Raw genomic sequence first — 27,322 nt, forward strand, 5'->3', positions numbered from 1 at the left:
GGTTTATTGTTCCAGTCATTAAAGTTATTAGCAGGGCTAAGGAGAGACAGGTGTAGGTAGGTAAAATCCCCTGGGCCTGGATAGTGAAAAAACAAGCAATACATTACAAAATGAATGTTGCTGTGTCAACAACTGAGAGAGTGGCTGCAGTGTATGTTGCTAAATTTAGAGAGGGTCCCTGATCACGCATCTTGCTCCAGGCCCAGAGCCAGCTAGTTATTAGAGTCTGTCACAGTAAGACTCCCTTTCATTCATCTGATCTGCCAGTGTTACTAGAGACATAGAAATCTGTCAGTCTCCTTGAGTTTCTCCATTTCCCACCAGCATTCTCGTTCCTTCCCTTTTCCAGACTGACAAATCCAATTAATGTCTTCCCCACTCCTAGATATGGACCAGGATCCAGTAAGCTAACAGAGGCACCTCCAAAGTCCTGGGCATGGGTGGTGTGTGTGTGTGTGTGTGTTGCTTTTTGCAGAAGACATGATTTCCTGGTGACAAATCACAAAGTCCTCCTGTAGGATTGCAAAAGTGTTTTGTTATGTGGTGTAGAAAACTGCTTTGTCAGTTACAATTCTAGAACACTTTTTGGATGTACAGAAATAATAACTCAGTTGTTGGAATTGTGAGCCTAATGTTGTTGGGGTTTCTTGCCATTTTGAAAGCTTTTATGAACCCAAGATATCTAATTAAATAAAGTCCATTATTCTTGCTGTTGCCTCAGTGTCTTAAAAACATTGTGAGACAAAAATACCATCATCAAGAATTATACCGAGTTCATAAAATGAATTTGGATTGGCCTTTCACATGTTAGATTGCTTTGTCTGCTGCTTTGCCAAAGGCCACATATTTCACTGCATAGCAGTACAACAAGCAGTACATCTGCCTGTAAAGTTGTAAGTATTAGCTTCTCTAAAATATATGAATACCTGGGGTTTTTGTTTTAATATGCATTATGGTTTGTGAGATGACAGAAGGACTTTCATAAGATCTCGTGACAGATTGAGTATAATGTTCTCCAAAAGTAAATGAAAAACTAATGACAAATGAACTGTGATACAGAGAGAGAGAGAGTTGATGTAGGTTCCCTAAGGCTAGGCTTGCAAACAAAAGACTCAGCTGAGTGCTTGTCCCCCAGATATGTACTGGAGATGCACACACACACACACACAATATTAATTCATTCCAGTACAGATCTGGGGGACAAATACTCGCCTGAGAGTCTTTTGCTTCCAAGCCTATACTTAGGAAATCTACATCAACAACCTTGGGGACAAGACTAGCCATTTTACTTACACCAATGTATTTAATGGAATTTGAGCATCTGATTTTGGTATCCACAAGAAGCCCCTCAGTCCTTAAAGCACTCCATTCCCACAGCACTACAGAGAGTGACACTCTACCAGTGCCATTTGCTACTTGAAGGTCTCTGTTTTTTGGGCTCATTCCTACTGACATTTAAACTGGTTTGAGATTCGCCTTTGCTCCGTGTTGGTAAATCAATTCCAGAAGGCCCATTGTTCCCACTATGAAAGCAGATCTTTTCATTACCCCCTTGTAATCTCTTCTTTTTTGGCACGATTGTCATCCCCACTAGTTTGTGCCACTTCAAAATGCATATCAATCATCTGTGCGTCATCAGTGAAGTAAGCGGCAGTCTGGGATGCCTGCTTGGGACATACACACACACACACACACACACACACACACACACACTAAATTGATAGAAGATTCAATTCAGTGGTTTTGCAACTGCTTGCCTTACAGCTGCAAAACCAATGAATCGCATCTTCTATCAATTTTTTTTTAAAAAATAATTTTTTTATATAAAAAAAGAAATTGATAGAAGATGCGATTCACTGGTGCAACTAGCTGTCTTACTGATTGCAAAAGAATATCTAGGAAACTAGTGTCTGGAAAAAACTGGGATTTTGCATTTGCCTTGATGTTTCATGACAGAAATCAATCAAAGTACAATCAAAACCAGTTTCAAATGGGAACAATGGTTATATAAATTGATCAGCAATTCACTATAAATCATAGTGGAAACGAGGCCTTTGAATTTCTCCTAGGCTTGCAAGCTGCAAATCACGGTATCTTTTTCATTCAATGTTGACAACTTTGAATCTGAGTGAAATGGCAAAGAGGAGGAGGTTGGGACAGCATTAGGGTTAAATACCTTCTCTTTCTGTCCTGCCTTCTGCACTGCAGCAGATTGTGCAACATCACTAGTCTGTCTTCCCCCTTAGATGCCACCTAAGGTACCATCCCTGCAGTAGCCATCAGTGCAGGGGGGAGGACTGTAAAATAAGAATACTTATTCGAAAAAAAGATTGAGAGGGGGTACCTGTTAACATGTAGTGTTGTGCATAGTGCTGGGAACAGACCTAGAGATCTGGGTTTAAACCCCACTGAACTATAGAATGCATCAGTTGGTTTTATGCCAGATTGTCTGCCAGCCTAACTTTATATTCTAACTGGAGTCAGTGACTGTGGTCATCCATATGTTCATATAAGGCCTGAAACAGACAGGCCAAATAATACGGCTACCATCTAATTTGGGGCATAATGTTTAGATAACACCCCCCACAAGTGGCCAGAAGCCACACCGAGGGTGTGCCAAATCAGCAAAAGCCGGCCTTTTAAAGAGTGGATTATATCTGCTCCTATCAGCAGATATAATTGGAACAATGGCAGTGGCCCACTTTGAGAGCAGTCCATGTGATCACCATGGTCCCAGGCCAATTGCGGCTTTTGCCCCATCTGCTTCGCTCGATAGTTCATTGCTCTCATTTATTTCAATGATCTTATTTGCTTTCATTCTCATTGTTTGGTAAAAATTCTTAGTTTCTTGGGCCATAGCATTCCCTTAAACATACACAAACACATGGCCCACATTTGAGAACTAGTCTTTAAGGTTTTGAATTTTATTTTAATTTTCATTGTTTCTATAGAATTTTTTTATTACTTTACATCTGCGAGTACTACATGTATATGTCACACTGTGTGCTTTACAAATAGTGCACGCAAGTGAAGGCAAGTACAGAAAAGCAACAGAAAAGGTGCAGAAAAACAAGTATGCTAAATTTGAAACAATATCTCTGTTCTGAAATCTGGTGATTTCTTAGGAGCTGTATTATGAGCACTGCCCTGGGACAAAAATATATAATCTGGAAGGACTAAACACTCAGCTAACTGTGTAGGCTTTAAAAAATGTCCTGGGGAGTGGTAGGTGGCAAGGCTTAAAACAACTGTAGCTAACATTTTTCAATTTATTTAGGGTTATTGTCTTTTAAGGGTCTACTATGTGTCCAAATTTCACACATCTGTCAGACAAGTCATATTACAAATCAGATCAACAGAGCGTACAAAGAATCTGGATTTCTAACTTGATTTGGAATCTGGATCGGGTCAGATTGGATTTCAGTTGGTCAGGGATGTTTCAGAGCAGGGTCCACATGGCCAGTCAGGCACTAAACTGAATCAGAAAGGGCACTCATAAGCCCTGGCAAACTGTGGTCATGGGGGAAACACATGCTGCCTTGGTGCTGATGGGGACTTGCCTTGAAATACAAGTAAATAGTTAGAGGTGGATTTTCTCAAGAGCACAGAAGAGAGAGAAAGAGAGAAATTGTCCCATCAGTCTCCCCGTACTGAGGCTACTCAGAGTACTCTGTGGCTGCTATTTAGATAACAAAAATGTGCACATGAATTACATAGTCACAATTAATTTCATGTCAAATACACCAAGATGTGATGGGTTAAGTGTCAAAAATAACATCAGAGAATGATTATATCAAAACAACTCATAACATGGTATAGCTTGCTATCCAGTTTTATTTAAGATAGGTCACATGGGTCTAGAATGGTGTGGACAACATTGGCAGATCCAGCAGGGACAGTTATCCACCTCTACTATCAAGCAGTACTGGGGACCACTGGAATATATTTAAATGATGAATTGAATTGCACTTTGGGGCTTTCAAAATAGGGAATCCATCCCTTCATTTTGTAAGAAAAGAGACACTTTGGCGAAATTAGAGGGGATCAGAGGCCACAAAAATATCTGTGGTGGTAGCATATAGCTTCAGGGCTGCACCTTGTTCACCCCGATCAAGGCAGACTGACAGATGACTAGTAATTGATTAGGAATGTCACTTAAAAAAAACAAAACATTTCCCCATTTTCTCCAGTGTGCATGTTGTATTTCACTTTAATAATTTCCCCTAGTCCTTCAGCTGATCTTGCAGATGTTTTTAATTTAAAAGCAATGTGAGGAAATAATTTGCTAGAACTATCTCCTATTTCAATTTTCTCCATCTAGAATGTAGTTGAACAATTAATGCAGGGCATGTTGTACACTCTTCAGTGTGTTCCATATAGATATTGATCACCAAACCCAGGAAGAGACATTTTGACATATTTGACAAGTGACAAGATCAAGACACTATACTAAAAGGTGAACTGCAAAGGCATTTTTAAATCCACATCCCCTTTTTAAAAAATCTATATTTTGTGTGTTGCATGGAAATTTCCAAAATATAATATATAATAACTTGTTTTAAATAAAATTTGCAGAGTAAGTTTATAATAGTGTCAGAAATGCACATTTTGCTTCATTTATTTTAAATGGCCATTATTTTCAATAGCAGTATTATCACTGCCAGAGATGTGTTGTTGGCAAATGTTAACTCTCTCGTGCACACGAGCATCCTGATCCCATACCCATAACGGGGGGGAAATGGGTGCGATAAAGTCCTAAGTTATATTGATTTCAGTGGGAGAATAGATGTTGTGGGACCTGTTTGCCGAAGCTTATGAAGAACACAAAGTGGTACTCCTTTCTTCTTATTCATGTGGGCACCAATGACATTACAAAGAACACCTTGGACTATAAAGCTCTGGGTAGGAAAGTGAAGAGTTCAGAGGCACAGGTGGTATTTTTGCCAGTTCTACCAGTAAAAGATAAAGGACTCTACACGGATAGGAATAAGCTTATCAGACTTCATTTCCAGCCCGATCTGGGCACAGGCTGGAAGAGGATGGAACAGGATGGAATGGATGTTATCGCATGGATTTTGCCAGCAATACCACCAGAGGTCCCCAAGCCATTCCCCAGCCATGCTTTGGCTGCCAATTTTGAAGAATGGAAAGCCTCCGTTCTTCAAAATTGGCAGCCATAGCATGGCTGGGGAACAACTTGGGAATGGCTTAGGGACTCCCATCAACATCGGCAGCAAAATCCACGTGATAACACCCGTTGCCCCCCATTCCATCCCAATCGCAGCCCATTTCCCAGATCAGGCTGGAAATGACATCTGATAAGCTTATAAGATAACTGCAGCTGAATAACTAGCTATGCAGATGGCCATGATGGGAAAAGTTTGGCTTCTGGGACCATGGTCTTCACTTCTTATATGAAGAATAACTGGCTACAGATGGGCTATACCTCACGAAGACCAGGAAGAATGTACTTGGCAAAAGCATGATCACTCTGATCAAGAGGGCTTTAAACTAAATCTATGAGGATGGGGGTCAGGTTGGAGATGAAACATCTGTCAAAAAGCAAGCAAGGTTGTAAATTCTAGAGGATAAGCTGAGAAAGAAAATGAGAGCCACATTAAAACACAGTAGAATAAAGATGAGAACAAAGAAGGGACATCATTTTACTACACCATTGTATTCAATGGGACTTGAGCATCCATGGATTTTGGTATCCACATGGGGATACCTGAAACCAAAACCCAGCAGATACTAAGGGCTCACTGTCTTTTTATCATTGATTTAGATGATAAGGTAGAGAGTGTCCTTATCAGATTTGCAGATGAAAGAAAAATGGGAGGTGTAGTTAACACAATGCAAGACAGGCCCAGAATGAAAAAGAACTTGATAAACTAGTAAACTGGGCTGAAATTAATAAAATGAAATGCTACAGAGACAATTGCAAAATTCTGCATTTAGGCCACAAAAACCAAATGCACAGGAGATACTTGTCTCAGCAGTACTACTTGTGAGAAGGGCCTTGGGATTATTGTTCATCCTAAATTGAACATGAGCCAGCATTGTGATACTGCAGTAAAGAAGGCAAATGCAATCTTGGGCGTGTTACAGACCACCCAAAAGTGGGCGGTCTGCCACCACCATCATTAGCTGCGCTGAGAAGCCCCAGCGGCCAGACTGCAATGCTTCCCGGAGCAGCTAAAAAGAAGCACCTGGAAGTGGCGCCGCGAGGTGCGAGGTGCACACTCGCAGCATCACTTCCGCCACGCCACATCCAGATGCTGTGCATCCGAGACGAACCTATCACAGGGTTTTCTTGGCAAATTTCTTCTTGGCTTTACACCTCTTTCTTCTGTGTTATACCTCTTTTAAAAAAATTTAAAAAAGAAATTCTTTAAAAGTTACAATGTTTCAAGGATTCCTTATTGAAAAGGCAGTTCCATTCTTTGGGGTGGGGAGCAAAAAATGCCTCTCTTGTTTCCATAGTCTTGGCAAATATGTATAGTCAAGCTGCCTGTTATTTTAAAGATATAAAATTACCAGTCAGTGTGGAATTATAGCCAACTTGGCAAAGTAACATAAACATTTTATTGTTATATGTTACAGGGAGGATAAGATGAACTAGTCATGGATCCCATGCTTTCAGTGCCAGACATGCATGTCTTGGCAAAATTTCATTCCACTCTATTGTAACTGAAGTCCAGCTGCAGGCATGATATACACCATCGGTGTGAAATAGATCAGTGATTCCCCAATGTTAGTCTTCTGAGTGTTTTGGACTTCAACCCCCAGAAGATCCAACTACCTTGGCCAACAGTCAAGAATTATGGGTGCTGAAGCCTAAAACACCTGGAGGACCAAAGTTTGGGAATCACTGCATTAGATTAGGGGTCACCATTAATCATTAGTCTTTATGGAAAAGATCTTTGATGAATATTACAACATAGGAACAGCCAATTCTGGAACATTTAGCCTGATACCTGCATCTTTGTGTACTGCTTTGTTGTGGGTTCACCACTGTGGCCAATAATGTAACATTAAGCCTTTTCCAGTAAGATACTGACACCACTGATATGTTACCAGAAATACACAGATGTCTAGCTCACTATGTTGTCTCTTACATTTGCTCTCTCACTGGTATACAAACCCTGCTCTTTTGCTGTAATGCACTTAATGATATACATTTGTGGGTTATTATTACAAGAAGAACATGTCTTTTCTATTTCTGGACATGAAAAGAAGCCTAAACTTTTACGTAACAAAGAAACAGGAAAGGGAGGAGGAGAACACAAAACTGCATTATTTTTTCACTGTTTACAAACAAGTAAGCTTCCAAAAGAAATATTGTAGAATACAGCCATTCGGGCAATTCTTTCTGAAAATGGAATTTTCAGATATTGTAATGTTTGTTTTGTTTGTTTTTAATCTTCATATTATCAAATTTGTAGCAATCCCACGAGATTGAGGTTTTCAATATTTTTGGCTACATTTCTTAAATAAAATAGAACTTATGAACAAATATACCTAAAGTGGAATATGTAGGAAATACTGTAGGGAAAAGGTATGCCTCCAGAATATATAAAGTAATATAGTTTTGTGTTGTTGTTGTTATTTTAGAAAGGATACCATGTCAGTAAGAATTCAGTGCACAAAAGAGGACTCAAAGTTATATGCAATCACTCTCCTTCTCCTATCTTTGCCCATACAAAAATTCTGCTTTTATAACGAACCGTCTTCAACTGTATCATTCTTACATATGGGAATGAATACTTAGGGCCCAAATAGATAGGCCAGAATAAAGCTGCTTCGGGTCACTTTGGAGGTATGCTGTTTAAATGCTCCATGCATCCCAAGAGGCCAATAGCCACACCAAAGCCACACTCCAGTTCTAAGGACTGGAGCACAGCTTTGGCACAGCTTCTGGCCTCTTAAGATGTGTGTGTTATTGAAACAACATATCTCCAAAGTGATCCGAAGCAACTTTATTTTGGCCTGTCTGTTTGGGCCCTTAGGGTACTTTTCTCCCTACTGTGGGATAAAACAAATACTCTTTCTCAGTATTCTCCCCCTATTCAAATGTCCCAAAGTGTTTCGAAGGAATTATTTTGTCAAGACACTTCCCCCCCCCCATACCTTCATTTCTCAAACCCCCCACCCCACCCCCCCCCCCCCCCCCAACCCACCCCCCCCCACCGCAACCGTCCTTTCAAACCCGGAAATCCTTCCCCCCCCCCCTTTTTTTTTTCTGTGCTGAGAGTAGTTCTTAGTAGAAGAAAAGAAAAGAATGTTTTTCTCTGCAGAATAATTCCTCTGCACTTCTTTGAGACATTTGAATACTAAGAGAAAATCTGGCAGATTTTCGCTGGCCTGTTCTATTATGAACATTATTTCCACTTGTAGTGTGCACTCACCTTCCTTCTGATACTGATACTTTTCTTTTTAATTATCCTCATAGCTTGTGCTGTTTAGTCCTTGCGCTGGAACATCCCTTACCAGTGACAGAAACACTACCAGTCTATGGGACTTATACCCATGAAACTAGCTGTAGGGACTGTGGAACAGCCATGCTATCAAACTGAGCTCTTCTTTACAATGGCAGAACACCCCGAGCCCATCTAAACTCATTATTGCACCTGGGGCTTTGGATTGTGTGATTATTTCCCTGCAGTTGGCCCCCTTTAAAATCAATGGGATCTTGGTTAAGATATTAAAACAGACCTTTTAAATCATTTTCATAGCACCTAAGTTCAACTGTCTGAGTCTGGATTTCACCCAGAATATCTCCAGAGCACAATTTTGAAATAAGAATCGTGTTTCTAGGTACTGTCTATTTATTTCTTTAAGACAGACAATTGCAGCTGCAGCTATTATTATTTCTTTGCTTAAAGACATAGCCATGTTAGCCTAGAAAATCAACACACAAAGAGATCTTGTAACACCTTTGAGACTAACTGAAAGAGAGAAGTTGGTAGCATGAGCTTTGGGCCTACAATCTTCTCCTCCCAGAGACTGGAAAAATCTCAGCTAAGGACAAAATTTCCCCTTAAGGGCAAAAAGCAAAGAAAGAGGCAGTGGAAATACCATGATAGCGCCTACCAATGCAGAAGGCATTCTTTCACTAGGTTTTTGTCTTGTTGAACAAGTTGTTTGGATGTTTCTGAATTAAACTGGATCTTTCAAAAGGGGTACTGCTGCATTAAACAGTTGAATAAATCAAATGAATACGACACTGTTTGAGTACTCCTGCATCAGATACTGTTCTTTTCTTCTTTCTTTCAGCTCTCTATCCTGAGACACAACAACAGGATGTGCCTTGGAGAAGAGTATGTAATCTAACTTTATTTATTTAAGTGGTTATGTATGTGTGTATGTGTGCATATATAATTTTGATCACAATCTGTATATCATTTTGGGGGGGAACATAGCAAAAGCAGACAGACAGATACAAACACTGGGATTTTAAATTTTTACAAATACCGGTAAGCAATATAAAATGTATCCAAGCATGTGGAGAATACTATGCGCCACCAGTGAGTTACTGCATCTAGTTCCATCCATTTGGAGTTTGTGGTGGTAAATATGTTTCAGACTTTAAGCATGCTTATTTTAAAAAATAATAATTGTTTTGACTTTTGGTTGTCCATAAGCCATTAAATTAATTCACCATTTAAAAGAAGTTCCTTCATGTAAATTAATGATTTTTTTTACATCTACTTATTTACTTGTTTGTTTTGTTTTATTTATATCCCACCTTTCTCTTAGCATAGGATTCAAGGTAGCATACAAAAAAAAGAGAGGCTAAAACATGAAGCGGCTGATAATAAAAAAAAGTTACACAGTTAAACAAGTTATCACTTTGACTGGCCATTAAATTTTGAAAAAAATATATAATCATTTATTTATTTTAAATAATTAATAATAATAATAAATGATGAGTATTGAAATTTAAAAACATACAAAACATGTAAGCATACAAGAATGTACAAGAACATATAAAACCTAGTACAATATCATTTAAAAATCTACATGCCTTTATTAGGTATCACCAAAATGCACATTATATATGTTGCAAGCCCTACTGGGTTCTTCATCAGCCAAAGGTGTTTAAAAATCATAGCAGAGAAAGGAAAGGGGGGGAAAGGGATAATGTTAATCATAGCCCTGCATTTTCTCAAGATGTTGTCGTTGTCCTCAGTTCAAATGGTGTGGAATTTTTTATAAGGCTGCAAGCTCCTTTATTAAGAAAAGAAAGCTGAGTATCTCAGGAAGCCTCCATGCTTTTGCATCAGGAAAACTTTTAGGTGTTGTTAAGGTAAAACATGCCAATGCAGTCCCAATTTAAAAGGAAAACAAAGGTTTTATCTTTGTACAAGGGAAAAACCTCAAATAAAGGCCCAGTCCATTGGCTCTCTCTAGGATTCCCCTATGGTGGCTAAAATGAGGTATCTTCACATTCAGAAAACATATCCAGGGGTAGCCATGTTGGCCATATAGCAAAGTAAGTATGTAAGTAAGTAAGTAAGTAAGTAAGAAAAACTTTTATTTTTTATTTTTATCCCATTTTTTCATACAGTTGGCCCTCCGTTTTCACGGAAGATCCATTCCGGACCCCTCTGTGAAAATGAAAGCTCACACATATTCAAGTCCCATAGGTTGGAATGGTGTGCATGCCAGGCATGCGCACCAGGCAAGCACCCCTTTAAAAATAGCGGCGATAGCTCCTCCACAGATTTTCGAGGTCACGGATCTCAGATCCACGAATTAGGAAGGGCGACTGTATAACAAAGTGTGTTTATGTGTATGTGCATATTTAAATATTCACTTAAACATTCACACCAAAATAAACACACCGCTTCTTACTATGGAACCGTCCTTCACATATCAAAATGTATTTGTAACTTTGGCCCCATACAGACAGGCAAAAATAAAGCTGCTTCGGATCACTTTGGAAGTATGCTGTTTAAATGATGCATGTGTCCTAAGAGTCCAGAAGTTGAGCCAAAGCTGCGCTCCAGTCCTTAGGGGCTGGATCATGGCTTTAGTGCGGCTTCTGGACTGTTAGGAGGCATGCATCAGTTAAACAGCTTACATCCAAAGTGACCTGAAGCAGCTTTATTTTGGCCAGTCTGTATGGGGCCATAATTACAAACCCCCTCTTGCCCTCTCTCATTTAAAATAAAGACTCCTCACTTGTCCCAGAATGTATAATCAAAAACAGTTCATAAATATCCCTTGTGTTTTCAAAACTTGTTTTTACTTTCATGTAAACACTGTTATCTTCTTTAACTTGATTAACTTCACTGCCTTCATTAATCAGCATTGCTTCCTACATATAGATTGTAAAATACATGTAATCATTTAAAAACATAACAATACAATTTAAAAAAAAAACAGCACACATAACCTCTCCAAAAATGATCCCCATAACCAAATAATCAAAAAAATCTTTGTCTGAAAAGAAAAGTATTTGCCTGGTGAATTGAAAGCAGAGAGGAGGCTAATATAGCAATCCTGTGGAAGGCTATTCCATAGCCTTGGAAACAGCATCATTCATACTTCTAAAAATCCTCACACAGATGTGCACACATACACATATAGGTTCAACAGAGCAATTTAGCTTAGAAGAGACCCTCGTTTTATTTAACTTGAGCAGATCCTATCACCCTCCAATTTATTCAAAGCAAAAAAGGAAGGAAGGAAGGAAGGAAGGAAGGAAGGAAGGAAGGAAGGAAGGAAATGAAATGAAATGAAATGAAATGGCATTACAGGATGCCAAATATAATTAATAATGTATGTGTATCACAGCAGTTTAAATATTCACAGTTCCATAGTGACAGCGCTCTTGTGCATTTGAATTACTGGTATTGTGGCTTTTTATTTGTTTTAAAGTCAAGGCAAAAAAATGACTATGGATCCAAGAAATTTTATAGATTAATATATTAATGCATTGTAATTCTACTACATTAAAAAAGTACACAAGCTTTTACACTGCTGTGATGTTTTACGCTGTGTTGCAAAACAAATAATTGATGTACACATGTTTTAAAGACGCAATTCGATTTCTCCATTTCAGGAGAAGTTACATTATCCTCTGTTGTTAAGATTTCACTTTGAGCATATTTAGCTGTAAATAACATTTATGTTTGGACTCCTTTGTTGCCATTGCAATATTTTCAGATCAAATATTGGCAAGCACTTAAATCTATGATTTGAAACTTGATCCCATGACAAAAATGAAAGGCTATTAATCAAATATTTTTTTAAAAAAAATCTAAAATAATCGTCTCTGGTTTATAATCACAATACTGGGAAATTCAATATTTCTGCTCAAACAAAGAGACTGGTAGACATATTTACAAAAGGCCTTATGATGTTTGCAGTTGACTTTGCAGAAGACAACATTTATAAAACCTTTACTGTGCCTGACAGGTGCCATGAATTCTCTGGAGGATTAGTGTATTCAGATTTTGTCTTTCATTTGAACTTCAAACACAAATTTTGCCAGGGAGTGTGTTTTAATAGCTTTTGGAAATTAAAACCTTTGTATTTGTGTCATTCTAATATTCTCTATGAATTTACCTTTGGGAAACAAATTGCTGCAAAGCTAAATGCAATTATAATTTTGTTTAAGTAAAAAAAAAATAAGAGGCTGGATAAATGTATTAAGGATACACAAGGGAAAAGAAGAAACATGGGTACTTTCTGTAACTGTTTCTTCAAGGGAAACATAATACTGAATGGAAAAATAGTTACAAGACTAGAAAGAAAGAAAGAAAGGTATTTTCAGCTAAATATTGAAACTGAGAGCTGTCCCAGATGGTCTAAAAACTGCAATTTTGCTTATATATTTTAAAAGGTGATTTAATAGTCCTGACATTCAGCCACGTGAAATGAATCATGACTATGGCTGCATCCTCACTACAGAAATAATCCAGTTTGCTACCACTTTAACTGCCATGGCTCTATTCTACAGAATTCTGGGAATTGTCATTTGTTGTGACAGAGAAGGCAGAAAAGGTTTCCAGAATGCCATAGCATTGAGCCATTGGTGGATGAGGCCTTCTGTGTACAAAATTAGAAAACAAATCAAAACCTCAAGAAGGTGAAAGCAGATAGATGTCCCAAGGTTTTGTGAAGTTTCTTAGTGAAAGTTTTTCCAAACAATGTGGATATACTTCACAGATCATAAGCATATCTTAATCTGCTTTTTTATGTTTTTGCATTTGTAGTCTGCAAACAACATTCTCATTTACTCCACATAAAAAAACCTGTATAAAAGGAACGTCAAGAATTCTCTTCATGGAATTATAGCCCAGTGTCTGTTATTTTATTTGTTTGTTGAAATATTTATACTTCATATTTTCAGATGTGTGTGTGGTGGGTGGAGTGAGACAGTGCTCTCCAGCTGAGTCCTCCATTGCCTTTTGACTGTATTCTGTTGTTTTGTGTTTTTTAATTCGGGTTAGGGATTCTTATTATTTATGTTATTAAGCTTTTATGATTGTTACCCGCCTCAATCCTTTGGTACAGTGCTATAAATTATTATTATTATTATTTCACTGATAATGTTATTCTTTCCCTCAGCATTAAATTAAAGGTTTTAAAGCATTTTTGTTTTGTTTCTATTGTATTTTTAATCTGTTGGTTTTATAGTATTTGTTATTGAAAATTCAGTTGTAAGGTGTGTTTTTTTAAAGGAAAACTTTCTTTTAAATTTTCCTAAATAAACAAGTATAAGTAAATGGAAAGATGGTTGGTTTAACAAGGCCATAGTAACATAGTGATACCAATGAAAAACATTTTTTTTTGGGGGGGGGGGGTTCATGATGTAATAGATGCCCATCTAAGTTGCATTTTCTGAACCAAGAGATGGTTTACCATTGAGTTTTTTCTCTTGCTGAATTACTTGGCTCAATTTTCCATTATTATTATTATTATTATTATTAAGCACAGAATGAAAGTGTAAATAAAAGTAAGATGCACCAATGCATTGTATTTGTTAGGAAAAAAACCCTCTTTATTATGGATGATGTCTCGTTCTGCCGGTGGTTCTGAACTGGTACCAACTGGAACAGATGCAGTCTTCTTAGCTACTCAGGAACAAATTTTCACTCAAATGAGGGTTTATTGACTTTGTTGCTACTTACACTTTACAGCAGGCTACTATACATCTATTCTCTTTCAGAGTCCATGCTAGAAGCTTGATTGTGGCATCAGTCTTTGTTCTCACACAAGATCAACTTTCCCACCAAGTGGACACACCTCTTTCTCATGAAGTCACCACACTACACAAGAGCATAACAATAATACATTTGTATATGTTATGTCTCAGCAAATGTCCTTGAAGACTTGTTCTTCCAGGCCTAGGCTTTCTGGCCTTCAACAGGAACCATTTTAAACTTTAGTTAACCATTGCTACATCTGAACATTTTCCATACAAATTAGAAATATATTTTAACAGTATTATACAATGTGCATATTAAGAAAAAAATGCACACAAAAATAAATGCAATTTTTGCAAATCCTTTTTTTAAAAAACAATCTGCAAACTGATGCAGGAATGAGATAGAAAAAAAAATTAGAAACAGAAAAAACCGAGGGATCCATTCCTAGTGAATATGCACAGAACATTTGTGTCTCCTTCCTGTGTAAAGTAACAGAATGGTGAAATTCTGCTCCAACAGGAACTTCTAGGGGCCATCTTACGTAAGAGCTGAGAAACAAAAGCACACAGAGGGAAGGCCCTGTGCTTTTCACTCTGGATAGACATTCATCTTCAATGTGTAATGTCAGATGCTCTCTCTTTTTATATAAGAAATTAAGTTTACTAGAGCTACTGAATTTGTCTTACCTGTCATAGCAGCATTATTTTTGCAAGAAATGTGTTTAATTAAGCATGTACTCCTCTACTGGAGCAGCTATCCTAAATCAAGCTGTGCTCTTCCAGGTGTTCTCTCACTGATTTAGAATATCTCAAAAGACTGTGCCTCTTTTGTCTCTAAATAAAATTATGCTAAAATTTCTAGGTTGATAACTTTTCTGGCATTTACTGGTAGATTCTATAACTTTTTCCAGCATTGCTTAATGAGGATGTGCAGGGACTGATAGAATAGCATCAAGTTCAAGTGTTGCCATCATTTGTCACCAAGAAGCAGAAAATAGCAGGGATCTGTCACCAGACAACAGTATTATAGCTACATCCACACTACTGTAACACAGATATACTGAAACACACACACTTCTAGCAGCATTGCATTGCATCTGATCTCTGCTCCCTTCCTTTTCTGCTTAATATTCCTAAAGATGCTAAAAGACTAATTTTGTAATTTTGTTTCCGTAAAAAGCAGAATGATATTTGCTGATATTTCAGCAAAATGATGGGTGAGAAATAAGAAGAACAACAAATATGATTGCATGGATCATTTGGTTTTATGATGGGGGTGCATTTGTTGTTTATCTTACAATATTGAAACTCTTGCTGAACAATAAACACAAAAATTCCTTCATGACTAAAAATACCCAGGAGCTGAGAAATTAGATTCCCAGTGCCTTCAGATTCCTACTGAAGGGAACCTGCTGATAATATTACATATCACACCCTCAAAATTGTCAATAACCAGGAACACTTTTAATTTTTAAAAAGGAAACAATTAACAAGCCTGAAGTAAGATGTATGTCAAAGATTGTAATAGGTGGAAGAACAATAAGATCGGGTGTGTTACATTAACAAGTAAAAAAACTGGTTAGGAGAAAATATAAAAATGTCCTTTCTTACCAACTGGAAAATGAGAAGACCAGACAATAGGACTGGGTAGTGAAAGGTCACTTTATTAACAATCTTTCATGTTCAACTTCAATGATCTGCAGCAGGAAGGAGCCTAAAGTAGGCTCCCACCCTGACCTCCTCCTTAACCACCCCAAGCAAAGCACCAAGCCCTGAGTGCCAGCCATCACTTTGGCTGAACACCCAAGCCAGTTGTCAGCAAGGGAGACTTATAGAATCCCCCCATCCCATCCCATAAAGGAAAACATGCCCTAGGCTGGTGGTTCCCAACCTTTGGCCCTCCAGATGTTTTGGACTTCAGCTCCCAGAAGCCCCAGCTAGTTTGACCTGAAGTCCAAAACATCTGGAGGACCAAAGGCTGGGAACCACTGCCTTAGGCTCATCCCAAGGGTAGCATCCTTTCCCTCTAGGCCCAGTGGCCCACAGAAACATGTCTGGAGATGTCCTCTTAACCAAACTGGTGCTTAGTGGTGTTCACCCCCTATCTGCCATCGTCAAGGCACAAGCATAGCAACTTCCCCCCATCAGGGGGAAACAAGATCATCAACCTTTCCTGCAGATCAGACCAAACAAATTGTTCCCTTCATTTGAAAGGTGGATCCTGTCATCCCTATACAGGTGAGGCTTTGTCAGCACTATCCCTGGTGAGCGGTAAAGTTGCCATTCCCAGATCCCATGGAATTCTATATCTCACTATCAAGGCACCCCAAATCCCCCTCAATCCTCCAAACATGTCCAGGTAACATAATGAGCCAAACCAATCTCTCTCTGGGCCACCCAGCATGAATTGCTCTTCAGTAAGCAATAGCTTGAATGATGAGGACTTTGCCCTTAAACAAACTAAAATTATTTCTTCCACATGGATAATCAAAAAGCTGAAGGCCATTCCAGTTCTTACCCTATACCCCAAGCTATTCAATGCAAGCTTCCTCATTCATCCCAAACTCGAATCCAACATGACTAGAATGTGCTTGCCTGGCAGCCAAGATTTTCATGTTGTGGCCACATATTAAAACCGGGCCTCTCCTCGCTATAAACCCACAACACACAATCAAGAAACAAATAAAAATGTTAAACAATCAATATTGTTTCTTAAATGGCTGTTCATAAGACCTGAGAGAGTCAAATGTCCCAGTCCCACTGTCCGTGCAACAGCTGACAAATCTGCCAGAGTTCCAAGAGTATTTGAAGCTGTTGGGTAAGTGAGCTCCAAATACTCTTTCAAAGCTCTTACTGGATATTGAACTTGACTGATGGACCTCAGTCAAGACCTCAGTTCCCTGTCCTCTTTTATTTATTTTGGACTGGCACATTTTGAAGGAAATGCTGTCAAGCATGAGGTGTCTATGTCTCAGCTCTAAAGCCGTACCTGATCATGAACCCACCACAAATTCATTCACAAAAGTACATCAGGGAAGACAATGAAACTAGCTTCATGAAACAATAAGGGCTGAACGAGTTTTAAGTATCTACGATATACCAAGCAGGCTCCTCAGAATGGTAAGTGAAATAGGCCTCTATGTGTCCGGGACATTGTCAGCTTCCCTTGTCCAGCTCTCCTGGATCTTCCTCCTGGATCTAAAAACCATTAGCAGAATCAGCATACCTCTGCAACTTAGTTTAAAAGGCCATAGCAGAAACTAAATTACTTTGCAGATTCTTTGCCTTTTCTTCAATTGGGAAGACTCTACATATCATGCTATAGCTATTCCTGGTTCTTGGTGCCAAAGACAACTTAACAACCCTATGCCCTCATGCCGCCAAGTGGCCACAGTCTTCAAGATATGCCCCACATATCTTCAAGAACTGACCTGCAAGAATATATATAAGGTATACAGGATTATACATAAAAGCATGAGCCATACTGCAGGGAATGCATCAATGGTGTACAACATTCTGTATCTTCTTTCCTTCCAAATGTCAGCAAGCTATAAATGAAAAGACTGGCCCAAACTCACAAACAGAAAAGAGTGCAGCCTAATGATTCAGTAAATAGTGTGACAAATGTCTGTTAATTGAAGGACATTCTTTTTTGTTGGATTTGTGCATGGTGCAATCAATCTCATAGACGGTGAAGTGACCTGACTATTATATCATATTGCATTGCCAGAAACATTGTATTTCAGCTTATTTTTTATATTCTGTATTTTGCAATAACATGGGGACATAGGTTCTTACAACCTATCATCCATCCCTTTAACACCTAGATGCTAATTCAGAATTTGAAGGCTGAAAGAGAACGAAAAAGACCAGCTATTCTGCTGGCTACAGCTCAATGGTCTGTTTTTCCAGAGTTGGGGGAGTGGGAATGGGGGTGGAAGCTATTTTAAGTACTTGGAACAATGATAAAAGCCAAAATGTATTAGTAGTTAATACAAATTTACTCTACTTTAGATAATGAACATCTTAACTCAGAAAGTTAAACACCACTGTCTTCTATTGGCAAATTCAAAGGACCTATTCAGCAATTACTGTGGTCAGCTAGTTTTTTAAAAATTAAATAGCTGGACAAATTTTTTAGTTCCTATGGCTCTTCTCATTGTGTGTACATGAAGTAAGGATGAACTAGAAGATCAAACAATAACTCTGGGTTATTTGTTTTATCAATAATTCTTAAATGTGCTACTTTCTCAGACTCCTTCTTTCATCTATTTTATTTGTCATGCATGCAGTTAGAATGTACCATACATACTATGGTGTAATAAGAATAATTACTATTCAGTAATTAAATTTGTTTTCCCCCTTACCCACATACACTCTGAAGAAGCAGCATAAGCCATCATGATAACAATTCTGATCATCACTAACAATGAAGTCCTACCCTATTACAGTGGGCCCTTTCCTTATGTGGGGGATCCGTTCCAGACCCCCCTGCATAAAGGGAATTTCGGTATGCTCAAGCCCCATTGAAGATAATGGGGCTTGTGCTTACAGCGGCACATGGTGTGCAGACCATGGGCGCACACACCATTACCCCTTTTGGATGGGCTGAGGCTTCTTCCAGCATGAGCTTCCAGTGTATGCTGGAGTCTAAGACGGCGTGCCCACGTTACACGTGGGAGCACTGTATTCATTTACACATGTTATCAGCACCAGCACCACTCTTAATTACCAGACCACCAATCTGTGGAGATGGTATCTGCCTGTGCAATAAAACATCTCCTTAATTATAGGGATTAGAATATCCATCTTCCATTGCATTCATAATATCAACAAAACACATTAAGGCACATCTGCCAAAGCATGTGTAGATTAACTGAGTTTATTTCAGAAGTATAATATTTAAGGTGTCCTATGTATGATATGTTATGGATAATGGCTTCCTGGCTCACCACAGACGTTTCAACAGTATGTGACCCCATCCTCATGGTGTCCTCCTACACTCATGTATTCTCCTCACCTACAGGCTTATTTCAAAAGAAAAAACTGGTCTTGCCACTTCTATTCCATGCACAACGGCTAGTACCCAATGTCTTTGTTCACTAACAACCATTGTTAAAACCAGACTTGCTACTTCATTTCCAGACACAAAAGATTTTGAATTTGAATTGACATTCTCACATAATAATGTCACATATATGTCTGTCCCTGGTTTCACCCCACTTAATTCGCCTGAGGAAGTAGACTGAAGTCTACAATAATCCATGCTGCCAACATCTTTCTTTCACTTAGTCTCAAAGGTGCTACAAGAACTCGCCATATACTGGTTCTACAGACTAACACGCTATATCTTTGAATTTTATGTATGTTATGTGAGAGCCAGTGTAGTATAGTGGTTTCAGTTTTGAAGTAACGTTATTATCATACTGCCTTTTCCCATCCTTTCCTCCTGAACTAGGTGCTGGATTTAAACTTTAATGCACAGATTTTATCTCACACCTCTGTGCCCAGGCAGGAGGCATTTCATACCTGATCATGGTATCCTCATACCTGATCCGGACTTCTCCCACACCTTGCAAAGAATGGGAAAGTTCCATTCTTTCAAAAAGTGTGGGAGAGGTCTGGATTGGGTACAGAATACCATGACTGGGTACAGGATGCTTCCTGCCTGGGCACGTAGATGTGTGATAAAATCCGTGTATTAAAATTTACATCCCATGCCTAGCTCAGGAGGTAAGGATAGGAAAAGGCAGTGAGATAATCTCTCATTACACCGGGATACCAGAGTTTAAATCCCCACTCGGCCATCAAAACTAATTGGGTGACTTTGGGCAATTCATACTCTCTCAGCCTCAGAGGAAAGCAAAAGCAAAAACCACTCTGAACAAATTCTGGCAAGAAAACTCAATGATAGGTTTGCCTCAGTGTCACTGTAAGTCAGAAGTGACTTGAAGGCACACAACAACAACGTATGTTATACATATAATTTAGATATTATATACATGATCATTGTATATATTTAATCATTTTGATCGCCCATGATGACATAATTTCTGGTTTTCTGAACTGAGAAATAAAGGTCAATGTTCCAGTTAAAGAAGAAATTGTGTTTGTTACACAAGGTGCACTTACATTTTGTCTGGTGATGGGGAGGATAAGAATACTGGAATAAGTATGCTTGTCTATTCTAAGCTTTATTGAACGAGATGCTAGTAAACATCGCAGAAAATATTCAGTTTCCCAGAATCCTATAATTCTTGGAGCTTTCAGGAAACTAATTTTGGAGGAAGTATAAACTCTTCATCTGGGTCCCCACATGACAAAGATGCAAGACCTCTGCCTACATGGAGCTCTCTCCAAACCAACGAAACTACACTACAGCTGAGACACCATCTATACAAAATGTAGGCCTGTGACAACACTGACAATTTCTTCCTTCTTTATGATTATTTAAACATCTTTCATCTTGATGAAGAAGCCAGTGGAGCTTTGAAAGCCTGAATTATGTGCTTCCAAGCATTTTTGGATTATTTTATTTTATTTTATTTTTCTGTATGGCTGGTACTCTGAATATGTTAAAGAAAGTTTTGCTGATCACCCAAGTTCACTTTTCTTCAGATACATCAGAAATTACATAAAAGAACTTATAGAAATACAGTGGCTCAGTGCCTCAGTGGAACTGCAAAATAGCCTCTATATAAGCTATTTTACTGTGTCCAGGAGGCTGGCAAGGACCATATGACTCAGAGGAGGCATAATGTAGGAGGAAGATAGTGAAAATGTCAAACAATGTGGGGATGAAAGGCAGGTGAAGCGTACAATTCTAGCTAGGGGCAATTCAAATACTGTACTAATTTTATTTTCTGCAGAGTTCAAGATCTTAATCAGAGACATACTAGTAGGTATACACTTTACAGTCTCTGTACAGATTTGTCTACCTGCTGCTATTGCACTTCAAATCCTATGATGTTTATACCAGTGTAATATCAAACAAGTATCATCTCCCTCCTCATCTGTCTCTCACACAAATGCAGATGAGGGTATGTATTTAAAGCCAACCATTTAAATTGATACTTTACTTTCTCTGTCCTCTTTTGGATTAAAAATGACAAAAACTGAATACATTTTATCATTAGACTTCGATTTATCATTGATATGTTTTCATAGATTCAAAGAACTTAAAGTTTACATAGGGGTGAAACAGACCACTCCAAAGGGGCAGCTTGGAGCCACCCTTGAGAGAGCCGGGTTGGGTCCGCAGCAATTACATGCCAAAGCTCCAATCTTACCCTTTGCTGGCCCCAAAAGAAGTGGCAAAACGCTGCTCCTTCTTGAGCCAGTAAAAAGCTGACATGTAAACACTGTGCCACCAGAGTACCCTGAAGCCTGCTGCTGTGAAGCCAGCTTCTGGGCATCTTGGGGACATGCGTCATGTGGACACCAAGTTTCCAAGCCAGCTGAAAGCTGGCTTTTCATGCTGGTCTGTACCAGACATTAGTCTAACCCACTGTTCCATACTCCATGTTTCATACACCCCAAGTATATAAACACTAAGAAAAGAATTGAATTGCTTGTGTTGTTGGAGCAAAACTACACAGTAGTTAGGTATGCATTTTAAAAAACAATTTAGCAGATTTTACAGTATTACTCATATTCAGAATGGAGAAACAGTGAGTGCTTCTTTTAATAATATTTAAATGTAGGAAAATCCCAAACTAATCCATCCCCTTTGCATATTCATTCCCAGAATTGTGAGTATTTGACTCTTAAAATGATGAGTTTGGATCCCACTGTAGACAGATAAGTCATTGGTTATTGAGAGTTGCCACCCCATTTTCCCTAAAAGGCTGTAATCTTCAACAGTTACATAGAAAGCTGTTATGATAAGGGGCACTCCTTATTAGGGATATCTTTCATAGCATCATAGAATCATAGAGTTGGAAGAGACCTCAAAGGCCATCCAGTCCAATCCCTGCTATGGTATTGATGCAAGAACTCTCAATCAAAACACCAGTTGCAAATCTATTAATGGTTATAATTAAGCCTTTCTGCAGAATACACAGAATTCAAGCAGAGAGTAATAAAGCTGTAAAAAGTTGAACATGGGTCTGAAAGCTGTCTAATACACACAAACATATACACAATGATATTACAAAAGGATGGACCAACAGCCCAATGTCTATACTCACAACCCTACTGTAAATGCCAACCACTATGTTAATTACAGCAGGTATTTAAATATTCAGACAGGTCTTTAAGTGATTATTATTTTTTAATTAGGTGTAACTATTGTGCTGAAAGTTATGACAGTATCTACTTCGACAAAAAATATGGGAGCCCTATTGGCTATTACAGGTTTTGGCACACATTTGTGAAGCCATCCGAGGAACTTCTCTACAAATAAGTAATGGCCAAGGAAAGATAGAACATTGGTATTACATGAAAGACACTTTGGTAATAAAGAAAGATTGTAAAGTGTAAAGCACAGTTTTCCAATCAAGTAGGCGTCCTTTCAAATAACCAAAGATGTTCTTTAAAAAAGAAAGAAAGAAAGAAATGCCAAATTGCTACAGAAATAATACAAATAATCATAAAGTTGTTCTTAGGAGAAGGGATCATTGGGGGGGGGGGGATTAAGATATTCTGCCCTTGGAAACCCATAGATCCTACTGACTTACAGAATGTTCTTGCAGATCTATCTTTAATACCAGGGTGGGAAGATCTGTCAGTCTTCACTGTATCAAAGTTCTTGGTTTTTCTTGATTTTCACTACTGTGTTATTGCAGTCTAAGTTCCATCTAATTCTTTTAATACCCCGAAATGTATGTGTATTTTTCTGTACATTTTTAAAATGTACCTACTTTTGTGACTATTTTTAAATGTGTATATTTTTATATGCACCTATTAATAAAGCGTGCGGTGCACAAAGGGGCAACATAACACCACCCCTTTAGGGCTATCTGTTTAAGCCCTTATTGTCTCTAGTTTAACCATGAACAGGGCAACTTCAAACCCACCCTGCCACCTTTGCTGGGATTTTGTCCTGTAGTGAAAGAGGTGTAGAACTCCTGCAGCTTCTGGCGGTTGCAATATGTTTTATCTTCAAACAGAACAAATATAGGCCCAGTACAGACGGGCCTCGTGGCACGTCTTGATGACATGCTAGGGTTGCCTCAGGGCATCGCTTACAGATGCCCTGCAACCCTGGTACATATTCCGTACATCAAAACGGCGATGCCCTGTACAGATGGGTGCTGCCATTTTGACATGATGGATGCTTAGCATCCGCCTGTCACGGCACCGTTATGACATTGCAAGTGCACCATTGGCGCACTGCAGCATCATAATGGCGCCATGAGAAGAACCCACTTTTTGCGGGTCCTTTTTGCTCCACGGGAAAGTCCCATGGTCTGGAGGCTGTGACTTCCCCACGGAGCAAAACCAGGCACCGGGAGACTGCCCTTTTGGGGCAGTCTGTACCTGGCCATAGTTTCTAAGGGTCTAAAATACATGGGAAAACACAGAGATGGCAAGTTGTCTTCCAGGCAACAGGTGGATGGCAGGTAATCCTCCAAGGAACACACATTTTTCCTGATCCAACCAAATCCACAGAGTGCATAGGAAGGCTGACTGTAGCTTCATAGCTGCATGAGATACTCTAGTTTCTAGTATGTAGCTCCTTGCCATTACCTATACTATTATAACACAGCCAGATACTGGATGCAGCCAAACACACACTATAGTCTCTTAATTTAAAGTATGGACTTGGAAAAAATAGCCACAGGCCATTTTGCTTTCAAGACATAATGCTAAAGATTCTTTGAAGGGGTGAAAGCATGAGTTTGATTACAGTCATGCATTCCTTATTCTCAGGTATTGGAACATAGGAATAATGACACAACTTGAAGAGGTAACTATTTTGGAGTACAGCCAGCCTGGCCTTTCTCAAGCTCTGGATAATTGTAAAATTCAACAATTTACCAGCCAGGTGTCCACTACTAATGAGAAATGACTTTTGCTTGTCTCGGACCTTTCTCCCTGGGAACGTAATCCTGGAAATATGCTATACAAGCAGTTTGGGATGTGAAAAGAGAGGAACTGAGGAAGAGGTGCCCCTTTTTCCTGTACCGTGATAGCTCCTGCCAACTGGCTAGGAGGAAGGCAGTGTGCCTTTTTATATATTTGGGCTTTTAAAATCATTCCCTTTGGGGGGGGGGGGTGATCACAATGGGAGAGAATTAAATGCACCAGCAGCTCTGTTGTAACCCCTGACTGCAAGGATGTTGGGCAAATAGAAGAACTTTGCTTTCTGAGGTTCTATTCCCAGCAAACCTCCATTATGTATCCTTTTTGTTCTCTCTTTTATTGGAGTTTTGATTCAGAGACGCGTTGATTGCATGTATTTCTATTCAAATGAAAGCAGAATTTCCAATGATAAATAGTAGCTTTACCTGTCTCTGGCATCTAAGTTTTGATAATAGCAGTCCTGATCCATAAATTCAGGGTTTTCATTAATTTATATTGCAGATATCAGAATATAAATACTGCATAAATAAAGCAAATGGAAATTTTGTATTTCAAACCCTTGGAGGCTGATGTTTTTTTTGGGGGGGGGGGGGGGCTTTGGAGGATTTTCTTCTCTTCGCTGTACTACTTCTGAAATCACATGTGAGTTCCCAAAGAACATTTTCCCTACATTTTTCTGCACAGTCTCCAGTGGAAAATAAAAATGACAAAAGCTCTTCATAAAATTTAACACAGTTAAGAGAGAAAAATGTCGACGCAGTGAAGAACACAGGCTCAAAGAGAAGCCTGAAAAGGGAATCATGCGACATCCATAAAACCACAGCAGCATTTTTACACTGTATTAAGACTTGTTGCCAAAACAGAACTTGAATCAAATTTAAAAGTGTCTGCTCTTACAAAGCAGCCATAGTAATTTTAAAGAAATTACAAGAATTTGATAAGATTGGTAATAACAGCATTTATCAAATAGAGGGGGAAAACCTGCTGTCTTGCAACGTTTCTGTATTATAGATAATTCCGTATGAGTGATCTACCACAATATGGGGACAGCATACTTGGCTGTTGACATGGGAAAAACAATCTATGTGCAAAGCATCACTATTAGAAGAGGAGGAGGAGTAAATATAGGAGGGAAAAAAACCCAACAATCAGAGATATGCAGATGACACCATACTACTAGTTGAAAACATCATGGACTTGGAACAATCACTACAATTACTACAGAAAGTCAAGGCAGGCTTGTTGCTGAACATACAGAAAACAAAAATAACAAGCATGGAGGATCTACATAAATTCAACCTAGACAACTAGGAAATCAAAATAGTTAAATATTTTTCCCTAGCTTGGATCAAACATTGATCAGAAAGGAGACAGCAGTCAAGAAATAAGAAGACTAGGAATGGGAAAGGTAGGGATGAAAGCACTAGACAAGATCCTAAGGGTAAAGATATACAACTGAGCACTAAAGTTAGAATCACCCAATCCATTGTAATCCTCATCACCGTATATGGATGTGAGAGTTGGACTGTGAAGGAAGCAGGTAAAAAGAAGATCAACTCATTTGAGATGTAGTGCTGAAGTAGAGTTCTGAAGATACCATGAACAGGCAAAAAGACAAACAAATGCGTCCTTGAACAGATCAAGCCTGATCTCTTCCTGGAAGCCAAGATGATCAAACTGAGGCTGTTGTACTCTGGCGACATCATGAGCAGGCACGGCCCATTAGAAAGGACAATGATGCTGGAGAAGGTAAAGGGCAGCAGAAAGAGAAGAAGAGCACATGCCAGATAGATAGACTCAATGAGGGAGATTCACAGACCTGAATCTACAAGACCTAAGCAGAGCAGTGAGGGATGGGGGGGCTTGGAGACGTCTCATTAACAGGGTCACCATGAGTTGAGGCCAACTCCAGGGCAGCTAACACCACCAGTTGTCAAAGTCTTGCAACTAGAATTCAGCTCCTATTGGCTGTTTGTTAGCTCTCCCCTTACAAAGGCAAACACAATAGTTGCTTCTTGATCTAAGAAGAAATAACCCATTATCTGTGCAGTGGAACAGGCTGAGTCAGTAAGACATTTCCATTCCAAAGAAAGACATGGCAGTCTGAGTGTTCACATGACTATTTCCTCAGGGCTCTTCTTTCCCACACTGTGTTTACCCTGAAGTTATTGGCTAAAAATAGTGCATCATATTAAATCAGAGATAAACAATGTACAACTCTCCAAGGCTTTAAGTTGTCTTGATCCGCCTGCTACTGTCACTGAACCATCCATCCTGATTTTTCACTAACTTCATATAGAATTTTTTTTACCCTGTTGTGGCTTGCTGTGAGATGAGAACCCATATCAAGATTGCCAAATGTCGTGTATTAAAAACCAGCTGTGGGTTCTTATCCTTAATGGCTATAATTGTTGTTGATGTGGTGTGCCTTCAATTCATTTCTTATTTATGGCAACCATAAGGCAAGCCTATCACATGGTTTTCTTGGGAAGATTTGTTAAGAGGGGGGTTGTATTTAATAGTTGCTAAACTTTTAATTGTTGGTGGTAATGTTTCATTATTTTCCCCCATCAGGGCTCTGGATTGGCCAGTTCAGAAAATATATTGGGTAACATGATTAACTGAGCAATTAGAGGAATATTTGCAAGTTTCAGAATGCCCATTGTGTTCAAGAGGTATATTTTCTGGTGACTTGTTTAATACAGGGCTCATTCCCACTAGACTTTAAAGCGTGTTCCTGATCGGGCTATATGTCCATCGCTCCCACTTGAAACCGGTTCTGATCCCACTGTGTTCGGTTTCAGCTGAAATGAAGCGAGGTAAACACAAAAAAACACTATTTCCTGACACTAGTTTTTGGGTGGTTCTGTTGAAAAGAACCGAATCTGAACCATGTTCAACAAGTGGGAATGATGGATCAGATTCACATCAGGGGGCTGTGTCGACTCTTGCCAGCTTCTCTCAACCAGCTCCAGTGCTCTGGTGCTGTTCTTGGGGTGCAGCCATGGGACACCATCTTGGGGTGGCTCCTTTCCCAGAGCCCTTCCTTTGGGCTCAATCAAAGCTAGCAGGCGACAAGTATAATTGAGAGGCTATAATTAAGAGGAACTGCTGGACCTCTTACCCTTTCCCTCC

At 39.0% G+C, this 27,322-nt stretch overlaps 1 protein-coding gene across 48 annotated transcripts in view; it reads left to right on the forward strand.

Moving 5' to 3' along the window:
- PTPRD (protein tyrosine phosphatase receptor type D) overlaps nucleotides 1-27,322 on the forward strand; it is a 1,118,901-nt gene that overhangs the window by 104,402 nt on the left and 987,177 nt on the right. For all 48 annotated transcript variants that reach the window (XM_042455420.1, XM_042455423.1, XM_042455433.1 and 45 more), the window contains exon 3: nucleotides 9,277-9,320. The gene's annotated coding sequence lies outside the window, so the exon portion shown is untranslated. The remainder of the gene's footprint in view (nucleotides 1-9,276; nucleotides 9,321-27,322) is intronic.

Source organism: Sceloporus undulatus, chromosome 2 (genome assembly GCF_019175285.1).
Source record: "Sceloporus undulatus isolate JIND9_A2432 ecotype Alabama chromosome 2, SceUnd_v1.1, whole genome shotgun sequence".
Taxonomy (NCBI): domain Eukaryota; kingdom Metazoa; phylum Chordata; class Lepidosauria; order Squamata; family Phrynosomatidae; genus Sceloporus; species Sceloporus undulatus.